We start from the raw sequence: 16,225 nt of genomic DNA, 5'->3' as shown, positions 1-16,225 counted from the left end.
TAAATCCGCGATCTTCGGTAGCGGATGCGGGAGCCTCGGCGCCCTTAAACAGCACCCTCCAGGCCTCTTCGTACGTAGTGTCGAAGAGCCCGCTCAAAGTCTGGTGCTGCGCCGGATCGAACTCCCACATATTGAAGTCCCGTTGTTGGCACGGGAGAATCCGGCGGATGAGCATGACCTGGACTACGTTGACAAGCTTGAGCTTCTTGTTCACTAGCTTTTGGATGCAGGCTTGAAGTCCGGTCAGCTCCTCCGAATCACCCCATGTCCGGCCACTCTCTTTCTAGGAGGTGAGCCGTATGGGGATGCCAGATCTGAATTCGGGGGCCGCTGCCCATTCAGGGTCACGCGGCTCGGTGATGTAGAACCACCCCGATTGCCACCCCTTAATGGTTTCCATGAAGGTGCCCTCGAGCCAAGTAATGTTGGGCATCTTGCCCACCATGGCGCCTCCGCACTCCGCTTGGCTGCCCTTCACAACCTTCGGCTTGACGCTGAAGGTCTTGAGCCACAAGCCGAAGCGGGGCTAGATGCAGAGGAAGGCCTCACACATGACGATAAACGCCGAGATATTGAGGATGAAATTCGGGGCCAGATCATGGAAATCCAGGCCGTAGTAGAACATGAGCCCCCGGACAAAGGGATGGAGTGGGAAGCCCAGTCCGCGGAGGAAATGGGAAAGAAATACTACCCTCTCATGGGGCCTGGGGGTAGGGATGAGCTCGCCCTCGTCGGGGAGCCGGTGCGCGATGTCGCTGGACAGATATCCGGCGCTGCACAGCTTCTAGATGTGCCCCTCCGTAATGGAGGAGGCCATCCACTTGCCTCCCGCTCCGGACATAGTTGGAGAAGGTTGAGGTGAGATGTGCGGACTTGGGCGCTGGAGCTCGAGTTCGCGGAGATGGATAAGCAAAGGAGGAAGAAGGTGTAGGTAAAAGGGTTGGATCTTTATCCCCTTATATGGGCGGACGGAAACATGCGTCCCCACCAACCTGATAAAACTTGCTTATCTCCCAAGCGCCGCAATCAATGGCGCGGTTGGGTTACCCACGTCCGTATTGATGGGAATCCCGGAATAAGGGGAACACGATCTCTGCTTCGACAAGACGTGCCAAGGAAACCGCTTCGCTAAACACGCTGAGGTGGTACAATAAAAACAATTCGAGTAAAGGCTTGGTAGTGGTGTGACATCACGCCACAAAATACGTCAGCAGATTGAACTTGTGTAAATATTATTCTCTCTACTGTGGTATGTGGAATTTATTTTGCAGAGCCGGACACTATCCTGGTGTTCACAATCTTCTATAAATTATTCGGAGAAGGAACCCGCCTTGCAACGCCGAAGACAATATGCACTCTGGACTTGTCGTCATTGAAGCCTGGTTCAGGGGCTACTGAGGGAGTCCTGGACTAGGGGGTGTCCGGATAGCCGAACTATTATCATCGGCCGGACTCCAAGACTATGAAGATACAAGATTGAAGACTTCGTCCCGTGTCCGGATGGGACTTTCCTTGGCGTGGAAAGCAAGCTTGGCAATGCGGATATGTAGATCTCCTACCATTGTAACCGACTCTGTGTAACCCTAGCCCTCTCCGGTGTTTATATAAACCAGATGGCTTTAGTCCATAAGACGAACAACATCATACCATAGGATAGCTTGTAGGGTTTAGCCTCCTTGATCTCGTGGTAGATCTACTCTTGTAATACCCACATCATCAATATCAATCAAGCAGGACGTAGGGTTTTACCTCCATCAAGAGGGCCCGAACCTGGGTAAAACATCGTGTCCCTTGTCTCCTGTTACCATCCGCCTAGACGCATAGTTCGGGACCCCCTACCCGAGATCCGCCGGTTTTGACACCGACAATCCCCAAGCTTAATTCCTGCTCGTCCTCGAGTAGGTAAATGATAAAAGAAAGAATTTATGAAGTGTGAATGCTAGCAGGTGCACAAGTGTGATCAATGATAATTTCAATCACCTTTCCTAGCATGTTTATATGTCATAACAGTAGTTCATCTCATAAAACTTTTCATGATAAAGTAACAAGCAATTCACATGTTAAAGCATAGACTATAAACTTTCTTGAAAACTAGCAAACTTCATTCTTAGCCATCAAACAATTGCAATTCATCTTATTTTCAGGAAGGGTCTATGTCAGAGCTTTGATTTAGCAAACGCCACATACTCAACTATCATATGGTCTTCTATAGTTTCTAACACTCACGCAATACTTGTGGTTATGGAGTTTTAATCAGACACAGAGAAAGATAGGGGCTTATAGTGTTGCCTCCAAACATATTCACCTTTGGGTGATGTCAACAATAATAATTCATGCTAACGTACAGCCATTTGGATATATATATCAGGATCACCCCAACACAAAGTGCTTGCCAAAGGATAAAATGAAAAAGGGAAAGGTGAAGACCACCTTGACTCTTGCATAAAGTAAAAGACATAAAGTAAAAGATAGGCCCTTCACAGAGGGAAGCAGAGGTTGTCATGCACTTTTAGGGTTGGATACACAAAATCTTAATGCAAAAGAACATCACTTTATATTTCCCCTTGTATATGGACCTTTATTATGCAGTCCGTCGCTTTTATTTCTTCCATAACAAGATCGTACAAAGCTTATTTTCTCCGCACTAATAAGTCATGCATATTCAGAGAGCAATTTTTATTGCTTGCACCGATGACAACTTACTTGAAGGATCTTACTCAATCCATAGGTAGATATGGTGGAATCTCATGGCAAAATTGGGTTTAAGGATATTTGGAAGCACAAGTAGTATCTCTACTTGGTGCTAGGAATTTTGGCTAGCACGAGGGGGAAAGGCAAGCTCAACATGTTTGAATGATCCATGACAATATACTTTAACTGAGATGTGAGAAAACATAACCCATTACGTTGTCTTCCTTGTCCAACATCAACTCTTTAGCATGTCATACTTAATGAGTGCTCACAATTATAAAAGATGTATATGATAGTATATTTATATGTGAAATCTCTCTTCCTTCAATATTATTTCATGAGTTGTTCAAATGACCAATACAATGCTTGCTAACCGTCAATAAATTTACAACCTCTACTTCTTAGACATGAAGTCATTACTCCCCATGGGATAAGCAAATGAAACATATATAATTTCAGATTTATGACATTCAACTCATTCAACCATTTACTCATAGGATATAAGTGAAGCACACGAGTAAATGACAAACTACTCCAAAAAGATATAAGTGAACATCAGTGAGTAGCTAAATAATTGTGAAACTATGTGAAGACTCTCTCCCATTTAAGAATTTCAGATCTTGGTATTTTATTCAAACAGCAAGCAAAGCAAAATAAAATGACATCGCAAGGATAGCATGACTCAAGTGACGAAGCAAAAACTTAGGTTCAACCGATACTAACCGATAGGTGTTGAAGAAGAAAGGTGGGATGCCTACCGGGGCATCCCCAAGCTCAGTTGCTTGAGACTTCTTGGAATATTATCTTGGGGTGCCTTGGGCATCCCCAAGCTTGAACTTTTGTGTCTCCTTAATTCCTCTCATATCATGGTTTCTCTTTTTATCAAAAGCTTCATCCACACCAAACTCAACAAGAACTCGTGAGATAGGTTAGTATAAACCAATGCAAAACCTTATCATTCTCTACTGTAACAAATTACTAAAATTATTATTCAACATTTAATACTAAATGTCTCTGCATATTTAATACTCCTATCCTCAAATAGAATCATTAAACAAGCAAGCATATGCAAACAATGCAAACATAACAGCAATCTGCCAAAACAGTATAGTCTGTAAAGAATGCAAGATTAATCATACTTACCTAACTCCAAAAATTATAAGAAAAATACTATGCTGTAAAAGATTTATCAGATCTCATTATGCAAAAATATTCAACATTATATCACTCTCTGACTTTTCTAGGGAATTTTTGCAACAGCGGTAAACTTTCTGTTTTGAAACAGCAACATGTATACTAGCAAAATAAGCATGGTAAAGGCTATCCTTGACATTTTTATTAAAAATAAAGATGCAAAACATTATTCTAAATAACATCAAGCAAATACTAATAAAAGAAACTGACGCTCCAAGCAAAACACATATCATGTGGCGAATAAAAATATAGCCCCAAGTAAAGATACCGATGAACGAAGACGAAAGAGGGGATGCCTTCCGGGGCATTCCCAAGCTTAGTTGCTTGGTTGTCCTTGGATATTACCTTGGGGTGCCTTGGGAATCCCCAATATTAGGCTCTTGCCACTCCTTATTCCGTAGTCCATCGAATCCTTACCCAAAACTTGAAAACTTCAACCACACAAAACTCAACACAAAACTCGTAGCTCCGTTAGTATAAGAAAATAAATCACCACTTAGGTACTGTGATGAACTCATTCTAAATTCATATTGGTGTAATATCTACTGTATTATAACTTCTCTATGGGTCATACCCTTACATACTAGCCATAGATTCATCAAAATAAGCAAACAACACAATGAAAACAGAATCTGTCAAAAACAGAACAGTATGTAGTAATCTGTATCAAACGTATACTTCTGGAACTAAAAAAAATATGAAATAAATTTGTGGACCTGAGGAATTTGTCTATTAATCATCTGCAAAAATAATCAATCTAAAATCACTATTATGTAAAAAATGGCAGCTAATCTCGTGAGTGCTAAAGTTTCTGTTTTTCACAGCAAGATCATAAAGATTTCACCCAAGTCTTCCCAAAGGTCCTACTTGGCACTTTATTGAAATAAAAGCTATAAAACATGATTACTACAGTAGCATAATCATATGGACACACAAAAACAGTAAGGGTAAACATTGGGTTGTCTCCCAACAAGCGATTTTCTTTAATGCCTTTCTAGCTAGGCATGATGATGACAATGATGCTCACATAAAGGATAAGAATTGAAACATAACGGGAGCATATGAAGAATATGCCTAGCACATTTAAGTCTATACACTTCCTATGCATAGGGATTTTGTGAGCAAACAACTTATGGGAACAATAATCAATTAGCATAGGAAGGTAAAACAAGCATAGCTTCAAAACTTTAAGCACATAGAGAGGAAACTTGATATTATTGCAATTCCTACAAGGATATGTTCCTCTCTCATAATAATTTTCAGTAGCATCATGAATGAATTCAACAATATAACCAGCACATAAAGCATTCCTTTCATGATCTACAAGCATAGAATATTTATTACCCTCCTCATAAGCAAATTTCTTCTCATGAATAATAGAGGGAGCAAACTCAACGAAATAACTATCATGTGAGGCATAATCCAATTGAAAACTAAAATCATGGTGAAAAGTTTCATGGTTATCATTATTCTTAATAGCATACAAGTCATCACAATAATCATCATATATAGCAACTTTGTTCTCATAATCAATTGGAACCTCTTCCGAAATAGTGGAATCATCACTAAATAAAGTTGACACTCTTACAAATCCACTTTCATATTCATCACAATAAGATTCAACATCCTCCAAAATAGTGGGATCAATACTACCTAAAGTTGACACTCTTCCAAACCCACTTTCATCAATATAATCATCATAAATAGGAGGCATGCTTTATTCATAATAAATTTGCTCATCAAAACTTGGGGGACAAAAAATATCGTATTCATCAAACATAGCATCCCCAAGCTTGTGGCTTTGCATATCATTAGCATCATGGGTATTCAAAGAATTCATACTAATAACATTGCAACCATGCTCATCATACAAAGATTTAGTAACAAACATTTTATAGATTTCTTCTTCTAGCACTTGAGCACAATTTTCCTTACCATCATTCTCACGAAATATATTAAAAAGATGAAGCGTATGAGACAAACTCAATTCCATTTTTTTGTAGTTTTCTTTTATAGACTAAACTAGTGACAAAACAAGAAACAAAAAGATTCGATTGCAAGATATAAAGATATACCTTCAAGCACTCACCTCCCCGGCAACGGCGCCAGAAAAGAGCTTGATGTCTACTACACAACCTTCTTCTTGTAGACGTTGTTGGGCCTCCAAGTGCAGAGGTTTGTAGGACAGTAGCAAATTTCCCTCAAGTGGATGACCTAAGGTTTATCAATCCGTGGGAGGCATAGTATGAAGATGGTCTCTCTCAAACAACCCTGCAACCAAATAAAAAAGAGTCTCTTGTGTCCCCAACACACCCAATACAATGGTAAATTGTATAGGTGCCCTAGTTCGGCGAAGAGATGGTGATACAAGTGCAATATGGATGGTAGATAAAGGTATTTGTAATCTGAAATTATAAAAACAGCAAGGCAACTAATGATAAAAGTGAGCGTAAACGGTATTGCAATGGTAGGAAACAAGGCATAGGGTTCATACTTTCACTAGTGCAAGTTCTATCAACAATAATAAGATAGATAGATCATATAACAATCCCTCAACATGCAACAAAGAGTCACTCCAAATCCACTAATAGCAAAGAACAAACAAAGAGATTATGGTAGGGTATGAAACCACCTCAAAGTTATTCTTTTGGATCAATCTATTCAAGAGTTCGTACTAGAATAACACCTTAAGACACAAATCAACCAAAACCCTAATGTCACCTAGATACTCCATTGTCACCTCAAGTATCCGTGGGCATGATTATATGATATGCATCACACAATCTCAGATTCATCTATTCAACCAAAACAAAGTACTTCAAAGAGTGCCCCAAAGTTTCTACCGGAGAGTCAAGAACGTGTGCCAACCCCTATGCATAGGTTCATGGGCGGAACCCGCAAGTTGGTCACCAAAACATACATCAAGTGGCACATGATATCCCATTGTTACCACAGATAAGCATGGCAAGACATACATCAAGTGTTCTCATAAAAGACTCAATCCGATAAGATAACTTCAAAGGGAAGAGAGTAGAGGGGGAGAAACATCATAAGATCCAACTATAATAGCAAAGCTCGGGATACATCAAGATCATGCCATAGAGGGAACACGAGAGAGAACACGAGAGAGAGAGAGAGAGATCAAACACATAGCTACTGGTACATACCCTCAGCCCCGAGGGTGAACTACTCCCTCCTCGTCATGAAGAGCGCTGGGATAATGAAGATGGCTACCGGTGAGGGATCCCCCCTCCGGCAGGGTGCCGGAATGGGCTCCCGAGAGGTTTTTGGTAGCTACAGAGGCTTGCGGCGGCGGAACTCCCGATCTATCTTCATATTCGATGTTTTTAGGGTACGTAGGCTTATATAGGTGAAAGAAGTCGGTCGGGGGAGCCTCGAGGGGCCCACGAGAGGGTAGGGCGCGCCCAGAGGGGGTGGGCGCGCCCCCCTGTCTCGTGGCTTCCTCGATGACCCCCCGGCTTGCACTCAAGTCGGTCGGGAGAAGGGTTTCACCTCTGGTCCTTGGCTCCCATGGCGTGGGAGGGGCGAGAGCCCCTCCAAGATTTGATCTATCTCTCTGTTTCTGCGTTCTGGAATTCTGCTCTGGCACCGTTTCTTTTATATCCTGAGATCCGTAACTCCGATTGGATTGAAACCTTCGCCCAGATCTTTTTCCAAAAAATTAAATTTCTTACGGCCAAAGAAGGGCATCAACCGCCTTACGAGGGGCCCAGGAGGGTGGGGGGCGCCCACCTGGAGTGGGCGTGGGCCCCTGTCTCGTGGCCACCTCGGGCACCGTCTCGCGTTGATTTTACTTCCCAAAAATCACAAATATTCCAAAATAATTCTCCGTCCGTTTTTATCCCGTTTGGACTCCGTTTGATATGGGGTTTTTGCGAAACATAAAACATGCAACAGACTAGAACTGGCACTGGGCACTGGATCAATATGTTAGTCCCAAAAAATAGTATAAAAAGCTGCCAAAAGTATATGAAAGTTGTAGAATATTGGCATGGAACAATAAAAAATTATAGATACGACAAATACGTATCAGCATCCCCAAGCTTAATTCCTGCTCGTCCTCGAGTAGGTAAATGATAAAAAAGATATTTTTTGATGTGGAATGCTACCTAGCATAATCTTGATCATATATCTAATCACGGCATGAATATTAAGATATGAGTGATTCAAAGAAATAGTCTATCATTTGACATAAAAACAATAATACTTCGAGCGTACCAATAAAGCAATCTTGTCTTTTCAAAACAACATGGCCAAAGAAAGTTATCCCTACAATATCATATGGTCTGGCTGTTGCTCTATCTTCATCACACAAAGTATTTAATCATGCACAACCCCGATGACAAGCCAAGCAATTGTTTCATACTTTAGTAATCTCCCACTAGCATGACTCAAATATCACCACCTTTATATCGCAAAACTATTGCAAGGAATCAAACATATCATATTCAGTGATCCACAAGTTTATGTAGGATTTTATGACTAACCATGTGAATGACCAATTCCTGTCATCTCTCTAAATAGATATAAGTGAAGCAAGAGAGTTTAATTCTTTCTACAAAAGATATGCCCACGCTCTAACAAATATAAGTGAAGCAAAAGAGCATTCTACAAATGGCGGTTTTCTATGTGAAGAGAAACAAGCAATCCAAACTTCAAATGATATAAGTGAAGCACATGAAGCATTCTATAAAGCCATACTCAAAAGATATAAGTGAAGTGCAATGAGCATTCTATAAATCAACCAAGGACTATCTCATACCAGCATGGTGCATAAAAGAAAAATAAAAACTAAATGCAAAAGACGCTCCAAGACTTGCACATATCACATGAACGAAATGAATACGAAAACATATCGATACTTGTTGAAGAAAGAGGGGATGCCTTCCGGGGCATCCCCAAGCTTAGACGCTTGAGTCTCCTTGAATATTTACTTGGGGTGCCTCGGGAATCCCCAAGCTTGAGCTCTTGCCTCTATTCCTTTTCCTCATATCGAGACATCCTCGATTAGACACTTCTTCCACACAAAACTTCAACAGAAAACTCGGTAAGATCCGTTAGTATAATAAAGCAAATCACTACTCTAAGTACTATTGCAAACCAATTCATATTTTTTTTTCATTGTGTCTACTGTAATATAACTTTTCCATGGCTTAATTCCACTGATATAAATTGATAGTTTCATCAAAACAAGTAAACTATGCATCAAAAACAGAATCTGTCAAAAACAGTCTGAACATTCACCATACTTCTGGTACCCCAAAAATTCTACCAAAATTATGAAAAATAAATAATTTGTACAGCAAGACAGTGCAAAAATAATCAGAACCGTATGACATTCCAATTAAAAATGTAAAACCGTGCACTACAGCCAAAGTTTCTGTCCTGCACCGTACAAACCAACAAGCATTGTAAACATCCTAAAGGCAAACCTTGGCACATTATTTTTATAATACAATGGAATTATACAAGGGGATAATTATTTTTGATGAAAAGTTTCTGTAATCAAGATTCAGAAAGTTTCCGTGAGCATGAACAAAGTTCAAGGCTAGCTCCCACTTCAACAATGCTTGTCTTTCTCACTTTCACTTTCCTTTTTGAAAAGTTTTTAGGTTCCCCTCTTTATTTTTTTTGTTTTTAGACTATATAAAAGCACTCAAAAAAATAAATGACTCTCTAAAACTTCTGGGTTGTCTCCTTGGCAGCGCTTTCTTTAAAGCCATTAAGCTAGGCATATAGTGCTCAAGTAATGGATCCACCTGGATCCCAAGGTATATCAAAGCCAATTTTAATTAACAATGATTTGTAATTTAGTAGTGAGCACAAAGTAACATATATCATGCAGCAACGAAGTCTAACTCTCTTCCTATGCATCGGCATGTCATAAAAGAACAATTCATGCACACCAAGTAAAGGCCAATGCATAGTATAAGCAGTTTCTTGCAATTCTGTCATGTTGGAAACATAAAGAGGCGGAGATGTAGTTCCTCTCTCATAATAATTGCAAGTAGGAGCAGCAAGCACATGCATATTATATTCATCAAAATCATCATGTGCAACGGTAAAAGGCAACCCATCAATATAATCCTTAGTAAGCACAAACTTCTCTGATATAGTGTAGTTGGGAGAATTCAAAAAGATAATAAAATTATCATGCGTGGGTGCAATAGCAACAGTTTCATGTTTAACATAAGGAACTATAGCAAGTTCATCTCCATAAGCATAATTCATATTGGCATCTTGGCCACAAGCATAGCAAGTATCATCAAAAAGGGATATTTCAAGAGAATCAACGGGATCATAACAATCATCATAGCAATCATCCTTCGGTAAGCACGAAGGGAAATTAAACAATGTATGAGTTGAAGAGTTACTCTCATTAGAAGGTGGGCACAGGTAGCTAATCCGCTCTTCCTCCTTTTGTTCTTCGCTCTCCTCATCATTTTTTTCATCCAATGAGCTCACAGTTTCATCAATTTCTTCTTCCATAGACTCCTGCAAAATATTAATCTATTCTTGGACAGCAGAGACTTTCTCAATAAATGCATCAATATTGTAATTGTATTCATAATTCTTATAACAATATTTAAGTATAGCAAAATTTTCAGGTCTATAAATTGAATCACCAAAATCATCAAACTCTTTAAACATAGATTCAATCTCATAAGCACCCATAAAAGCAACAAATTCTTCTATTTGTTCCACATCATAGTAATCATATACACCATTAGCATAAGAAGCCAAGGTTTTATTATCATTGAATTTGCATGAAAAGGGAAGGTGTGGAGCCTTCATCCTAGAGCAACAAGTATAATCATGTATCAAGCATAGTTGACGAGCATACCAACGTAATATATGAATTTGATCCCATAATAGTTTCCCTTTTTGTGTCAAGCAATGATCCCTAAAGTATTCACGTTGATCCAACGTTTCTCCCATAACATAATTGAATTTGGTTTTCTCAGGATTATCAAAGTAGTACATAATATATTGAACATAACGAGCATCGAGGGTTTTAGGACGTTCCCCATCTCCATGAGTAGCAAGTACGCCTATTTTTTTGGTATTTCGTGTTCCATATCCATAACTAAAGATAGAGAACAACTTAGAATAGCAAATAAAAATTACTTAGTGATAAAGCAAACAAGCACCCACGAGAATATTCACCCCACGCTATGACTCCCCAGCAATGGCGCCAGAAAAAGGTCTTGATAACCCGCAAGTATACGGGATAATTGTAGCCTCTTTCGATAAGTAAGAGTGTCAAACCCAACGAGGAGCTAAAGGTAGAACAAATATTCTCTCAAGTCCTATCTGCCACTGATACGACTCTACGCACGCTTAGTGTTTGCTTTACCTAGAACCAGTATGAAACTAGAAGTACTTCATAGGTGTGATAGGATAGGTTTGAAAAATAATAAAGAGCACGTAAATAAAAACTAGGGGCTGTTTAGATAAAGAAGCAATAAAGTAAGTATTAGTAGAGAGCTTTTTGTCACGAGAAAGTTATTTCTCCAAGGCAATCGATAAATAGACCGGTAATCACTATTGCAATTTTATTTGAGGGAGAGGCATAAGCTAACATACTTTCTCTTCTTGGATCATATGCACTTATGATTGGAACTCTAGCAAGCATCCGCAACTACTAAAGATCATTAAGGTAAAACCCACCCATAGCATTAAAGTATCAAGTCGTCTTTATCCCATACGCAAACAACCTACTTACTCGGGTATGTGCTTCTGTTCACTCACGCCACCCACCATAAGCAAAGCATGAACATATTGCAAACCCTACAGCGGGAATCCCTCACGCTTGCACGACACGGAGAGCACCATAGGGCAACACCGATAATAAAACATGCAACTCAAACCAATCACGATCATCAATTAACCCATAGGACAAAATGGATCTACTCAAACATCATAAGATAGCCATACATCATTCGGAAATAATATATAGCGTTGAGCACCATGTTTAAGTAGAGATTACAACGGGTAAGAGAGAGGTTACACCGCTGCATAGAGGGGGGAAGAGTTGGTGATGAAGGCGGTGAAGTTGTTGGTGAAGATCGCGGTGATGATGATGGGCCCCAGCGGAGTTCCGGCGCCGCCGGAAGCAAGGGGGAGAGGGTCCCCCTTCTTCTTATTCTTACTTGACCTTCTCCCTAGATGGGAGAAGGGTTTCCCCTCTGGTCCTTGGCTCCCATGGCGTGGGAGGGGCGAGAGCCCCTCCGAGATTTGATCTGTCTCTCTGTTTCTGCGTTCTGGAATTCTGCCCTGGCACCATTTCTTTTATATCTAGAGATCCATAACTCCGATTGGATTGATACCTTTGCCCAGATGTTTTTCCAGAAATTAGCTTTCTTGCGGCCAAAGAAGGGCATCAACCGCCTTACGAGGGGCCCGGGAGGATGGGAGCGCGCCCACCTAGAGTGGGTGTGGGCCCGTGTCTCGTGGCCACCTTGGGCACCGTCTCGCATTGATTTTACTTCCCAAAAATCACAAATATTCCAAAATAATTCTCCATCCGTTTTTATCCTGTTTGGACTCCGTTTGATATGGGGTTTCTGTGAAACATAAAACATGCAACAGACAGGAACTGGCACTGGGCAATTGATCAATATGTTAGTCCCAAAAAATAGTATAAAAAGTTGCCAAAAGTATATGAAAGTTGTAGAATATTGGCATGGAACAATCAAAAATTATAGATACGACGGAGACGTATCAACCACCTGAGAGGGCACGTGGCCTCGAGCTTGGGGAGGACTGCATTCACCTCGCGAGCAAACTGCTTGAAGATGCGCTGAGAAGCTGGGGCATGGGCACCGCCCAAGATGCAAGCGATAGCACGTGGCTCCTGGAAGCCCCCAGCCCCCTCGTCCTGGTGGTGGTCATCATTCCTCCTTGGTGGCGGTGGAGGAGGAGGAAGGCATGTGTTGCCCTGTGGGCAGTCCTCGCGAGGCTGATCCCTCCAGGCTCCCTCACGAGGCTGGTCCTGCCAGCGATCCTCACGAGGTCGGTGACACCACTCCTGGCGAGGGCCTCGGTCGTCCCATCATCCTCCGCCTTGTCCTCCTCTCGGCCATAGCCCCGGTCATTGTGCTCGGGGCGTCGATCGATGTGTCCTTCTCGAACGGCCCTGAGCTCCTGGCATTCGTTGGTGTTGCGAGTGTAGAGGTTGTGGTAGGCGCAGAATCTGCTACCCTTGGACGACTCCGGCTGGTCCCTACCGCGCTTCGTGTCTGGCTCTGTTGCGAGCACGGCTGCTCCTTTGCGCTTCACGTCCTTGGCCTTGGCCTTCTTCTCTTCTGGGTCAGCAGCTGGAAGCTCGAGGAGGGAGAGGCGTCCTTCCTCAGCTCTTGCGCACTTGGTCACCAGGTTGAACAGCTCTAGAGATGTGCACAGATCCTCGTGGATGGCGAGCTCCTCCTTCATCTTAACGTCGTGGATGCCATTAGAAAACGCTGAGATGATGGCCTCGTCCGTCACCTTGTGAATCTTGAGGCGGGCGCTGTTGAAGCGTTGGATGTATTTCTGCAGGGTCTCTCCAGGCTGCTGCTTGATGCAGCGCAGGTCACCCGCGGCGGGGGGGCAGTCGCGAGTGCCCTAGAAGTTGGCGATGAAATGGCTGCGCATCTCGTCCCAAGAGGAGAACAAGCCGGGAGGCAGGTTCAGGAGCCAGGTGCGGGCACCATCCTTGAGCGCCATGGGGAACCAGTTCCCCATGACCTTTTCGTCTCCGTTGGCCGCCTCGATGCCCAGCTCGTAGAGCTGCAGGAACTCCACGGGGTCGGCAGTACCATCGTAGCGGGGAGGCAGGTCCGGCTTGAACTTGCCGGGCCAGTCGATGCTACGCAGCTCGGCGGTGAAGGCACGACAGCCTGCGGTGGCCACCGGAGCTTTTTGTAGAAGCGGGGCCTGCTCTTGATGGTTCCCACACGCTGCCGCCAGGGGCAGCGCGGGGTCTTGGTGTGCAGGGATGCGGTCTTGCCGTGCTGGTGCAGGGTGTTGGGGAACGTAGTAATTTAAAAAAAATCCTACGCACACGCAAGATCATGGTGATGCATAGCAACGAGAGGGGAGAGTGTGTCCACGTACCCTCGTAGACCGAAAGCGGAAGCGTTATGACAACGCAGTTGATGTAGTCGTATGTCTTCACGATCCGACCGATCCAAGTACCGAACGTACGGCACCTCCGAGTTCAGCACACGTTCAGCTCGATGACGATCCCCGGACTCTGATCCAGCAAAGTGTCGGGGATGAGTTCCGTCAGCACGACGGCGTGGTGACGATGATGATGTTCTACCGGCACAGGGCTTCGCCTAAACTCCACAACGATATGACCGAGGTGGAATATGGTGGAGGGGGGCACCGCACACGGCTAAGGAACGATCACGTAGATCAACTTGTGTGTTCTAGGGTGCCCCCTGCCCCGTATATAAAGGAGGGAGGGGGAGGTGCGGCCGGCCCCCAAGGGGTGCGCTTGGAGGAGTCCTACTCCCACCGGGAGTAGGACTCCCCCCTCCTGCCTTGGTGGTGAAGGAAAGGGGGGAGGGGAAAGAGGAAAGGGGGGGCGCCCCCCCCCTCCTTATCCTATTCGGACTAGGGGGGAGGGGCGCGTGGCTTGCCCTGGCCAGCCCTCCTCTTCTCCCTCATGTCCCACTAAGGCCCATTAACCCCCGGGAGGGTTCCGGTAACCCCCCGGTGTTCCGGTAAAATCCCGATTTCACCCGGAACCATTCCGATATCCAAATATAGGCTTCCAATATATCAATCTTTATGTCTCGACCATTTCGAGACTCCTCGTCATGTCCTGGATCACATCCGAGATCCGAACAACCTTCAGTACATCAAAATATATAAACTCATAATAAAACTACCATCGTAACGTTAAGCGTGCGGACCCTACGGGTTCGAGAACTATGTAGACATGACCTAGAACTATTCTCGGTCAATAACCAATAGCGGAACCTGGATGCTCATATTGGCTCCTACATATTCTACGAAGATCTTTATCGGTCAAACCGCATAACAACATATGTTGTTCCCTTTGTCATCGGCATGTTACTTGCCCGAGATTCGATCGTCGGTATCTAATACCTAGTTCAATCTCGTTACCGGCAAGTCTCTTTACTCGTTACGTAATGCATCATTCCGTAACTAACTCATTAGCTACATTGCTTGCAAGGCTTATAGTGATGTGCATTACCGAGAGGGCCCAAAGATACCTCTCCGACAATCGGAGTGACAAAACCTAATCTCGAAATACACCAACCCAACATGTACCTTTGGAGACACCTGTAGTACTCCTTTATAATCACCCAGTTATGTTGTGACGTTTGGTAGCACCCAAAGTGTTCCTCCGGTAAACGGGAGTTGCATAATCTCATAGTTACAGGAACATGTATAAGTCATGAAGAAAGCAATAGCAATATACTAAACGATCAAGTGCTAAGCTAACGGAATGGGTCAAGTCAGTCACATCATTCTCCCAATGATGTGATCCCGTTAATCAAATGACAACTCTTTTGTCCATGGCTAGGAAACATAACCATCTTTGATAAATGAGCTAGTCAAGTAGAGGCATACTAGTGACACTATGTTTGTCTATGTATTCACACATGTATTATGTTTCCGGTTAATACAATTCTAGCATGAATAATAAACATTATCATGATATAAGGAAATAAATAATAACTTTATTATTGCCTCTAGGGCATATTTCCTTCAGTCTCCCACTTGCACTAGAGTCGATAATCTAGTTCACATCATCATGTGATTTAACACCAATATTCATATCTGTATATGATTGACACCCATAGTTCACATCGTCATGTGATCAACACCCAAAGGGTTTACTAGAGTCAATAATCTAGTTCACATTGCTATGTGATTAACACCCAAAGAGTACTAAGGTATGATCATGTTTTTCTCGTGAGAGAAGTTTAGTCTACGGGTCTGTCACATTCAGAGCCGTATGTATTTTGCAAATATTCTATGTCTACAATGCTCTGCATGGAGCTACTCTAGATAATTGCTCCCACTTTCAATATGTATCCAGATTGAGACTTAGAGTCATCTGGATCGGTGTAAAAGCTTGCACCGATGTAACTTTTTACGACGGGCTCTTTTATCACCTCCATAATCGAGAAGTATTTCCTTGGTCCTCACTAAGGATATTCTTGACCGCTGTCCAGTGATCTACTATTAGATCAAAATTGTATTCCTTTGCCAAACACAGAGCAAGGTATACAATAGGTCTGGTTCACAGCATAGCATACTTTATAGAACCTATGACTGAGGCATAGGGAATGACTTT

The sequence above is a fragment of the Triticum dicoccoides genome, chromosome 5B (assembly GCF_002162155.2).
Source record: "Triticum dicoccoides isolate Atlit2015 ecotype Zavitan chromosome 5B, WEW_v2.0, whole genome shotgun sequence".
In the NCBI taxonomy this organism is placed as follows: Eukaryota; Viridiplantae; Streptophyta; class Magnoliopsida; order Poales; family Poaceae; genus Triticum; species Triticum dicoccoides.
The sequence above is the reverse complement of the archived record's forward strand: the minus strand, read 5'-3'. Positions refer to the sequence as shown.